This window comes from Penaeus vannamei, chromosome 41 (genome assembly GCF_042767895.1).
Source record: "Penaeus vannamei isolate JL-2024 chromosome 41, ASM4276789v1, whole genome shotgun sequence".
In the NCBI taxonomy this organism is placed as follows: Eukaryota; Metazoa; Arthropoda; class Malacostraca; order Decapoda; family Penaeidae; genus Penaeus; species Penaeus vannamei.
The window spans coordinates 2,365,804-2,368,303 of NC_091589.1; the positions used below are offsets into that span (position 1 = coordinate 2,365,804).

Consider the following 2,500-nt stretch of genomic DNA (forward strand, 5'->3'; position numbering starts at 1 on the left):
TAGTAATGGTAGCGAAAGCAGTAGTGGTATTATTAGTAGGAGCATTAGCAGCAATAGCAGTAGTAGTAATAATGGTAATTGTAATAATAGTTGTTGTTGAAGTAGTAATAGTAGTAAAAGGAATGGAGAAAATATTGCTGGTTTTAGTTTTTCCTTAAAATGGGAAAAACAAACAAATCACAATATTAACAAAGAAAAGTAATTAATGATCACTTCTTTCTTAACATAGTCTACCCTTCCTATCACAGAAAACGTAAGTCATGATACTGTCCAGACGCAGTATTCAAAGAAAATGATACATTTTTGCTTCCTAATAACTTGAAACTTCTAAGAATCCTCCTCATGGATCACCATAACCACACTTTGACACTCTACACTGTCACTAACTTTTTCCACAACACGTACTCAGGGTTCCTTAGCTCGTCTTGACAGCACTTGGCGGCGAATGCCCCTGGCGCCTCTAGCTACCTTCTTCCAAGCAGCACAGCGGCTCCTTCGCTATTTCCTGTATACGCCACACCAACAGGCACTGGCCATTCCTTTCCTCCACTTGACAAGACTCATCTCTCCACTGGCCGCCCTTCCACGCTGTCATCCACTGTCAACCAAACCCTGTCATCTTTAAACGAGACCCCATTGTCAGCTGCAGCGATGGGTCCGTGCGTTTCTCCTCTCTTGTTTACCTCTCCCCTCCGTTCGCAAAGCACTCTCCATGCCCGTTCTCGCATGCGGGGCGAAATTTGGAATCCGTGGCTAATCCTTGTGTCACAACATATATATATATATATATATATATATATATATATATATATATCTGTGTGTGTGTTAAGTGCATCTGCCCTTTACCAATGGGTTCCTTAGAAATATTGTAACAGCCAAAGCGTGAGAAAACTCTGAAGGAGTGGCTGTTAGTAATATTGCAGTTTCCTTTGTTAGACTGAGCGGATAGAAAATGTAATGGAGAGACAACTAAAGTCTATTGTCTTTGCCAGGAAAAATAGTGAATTTGACAACATCTCTCCTCTGAACTCAGACTATAAAATAAATGAAACGCGAATTTTTGTTCTTACCCGTATACTACTGCTCCTAAATTTTCTAATTATGGAAATACCCAACTATGACATCATGGATTACCAACTGCGTCGAAAATACGTCACAAGAACGTCACTGCATGCCGAGAGCCCTAAAAAATTATCTTGGTAACCGAATATGAAAAGCAGGTAAAAGCAAAACAATTAATTAGTAAATGATTGCGTCTTCAGTAATACACATTTTTAAAATATCCTTCGTTGTATCACCATCTTCACTATTATTGAATTTAAGATATGACTGGAGTTTAATGGTTTGAAATACGAGTTAAAATAGAGACTAGGCAGCGTTTAGGAGTTATTTACGTGTGACAACTGTTACAAGATGCAAGAATGAAAATGGTTATGAAGGTTCTCTCATTTCAATATTGAATGAAAAAAATACTATAAGAGTATAATCTTACTCTATAATTTGATGTTTTGTAATGAATGAATTAAGTAGATATCCCATTTTCAGCTCAAACAATATTGTATAGGCTTACTTTTGTTCTGAAATGTGTTAGGAATAATCGATTTTCGTTTAGTATCCCCCTGAGTGCAGAAGCCCGTTTTCTTTGACAGCTTTTACGATTCATTTTTTTCTTACAAATATTTAATGTGTGGAACAATGCTGGGCCAGTGTTGCCAATCAATTGTGTGCGTTTTTGCAGTCGGTAATGGGTCGACTTCTTGCAGTTGTCCGTTATATATATATATATATATATATATATATATATATATATATATATATATATATATATATATATATATATATATATATATTGTATATATATATATATATTGTATATACATATATATATATTGTATATATATATATATATATATATATATATATTGTATATATACATATATATATATATATATATATATATATATATATATATATATATTGTATATGTATATATATTCATATATATATATATTGTATATATTTATATGTATTTATATATATATATATATTGTATATATATATATATATATATATATATATATATATATATATATATCGCTATTGGAAAAAATATACATTCATTAAATATAGGATTTCCCTATGGTTATGAGAAGATTCTCTCTCTCTCTCTCTCTCTCTCTCTCTCTGTCTCTCTCTCTCTCTCTCTCTCTCTCTCTCTCTCTCTCTCTCTCTCTCTCTCTCTCTCTCTCTTTTATTTTCTTGCCGCTTTCTACCCACCTCTCGCAACATGGTATAAATCTCTCATTCCTAACAGAAGCAAACTACAAAAAAAGGAAAGAACATGAACATTAATGACAAAAACACGAACGAAGAACATAGAACAGAGATCATAGATGAAGTGACTTAAATATCGTAGAAGGAAAAAGAAAACAAGAAAAGGAAAAAGACAAAGGAATTGAACAGAGATGAACAAAAGGTGATAAAAAATAATTGAACAAAA

The 2,500-nt window shown here is 33.1% G+C and overlaps 1 protein-coding gene across 2 annotated transcripts in view; it reads left to right on the plus strand.

Moving 5' to 3' along the window:
- The first annotated feature begins 2,263 nt into the window (after positions 1 to 2,263).
- Positions 2,264 to 2,500, plus strand: part of LOC113806326 (uncharacterized) — a 10,632-nt gene continuing 10,395 nt past the window's right edge. Inside the window, exon 1 of one of the 2 annotated variants that reach the window (XM_070117747.1) lies at positions 2,264 to 2,500. This exon is cut by the window's right edge and continues 179 nt beyond it. The gene's annotated coding sequence lies outside the window, so the exon portion shown is untranslated. The other variant, XM_070117748.1, reaches the window with a different exon arrangement.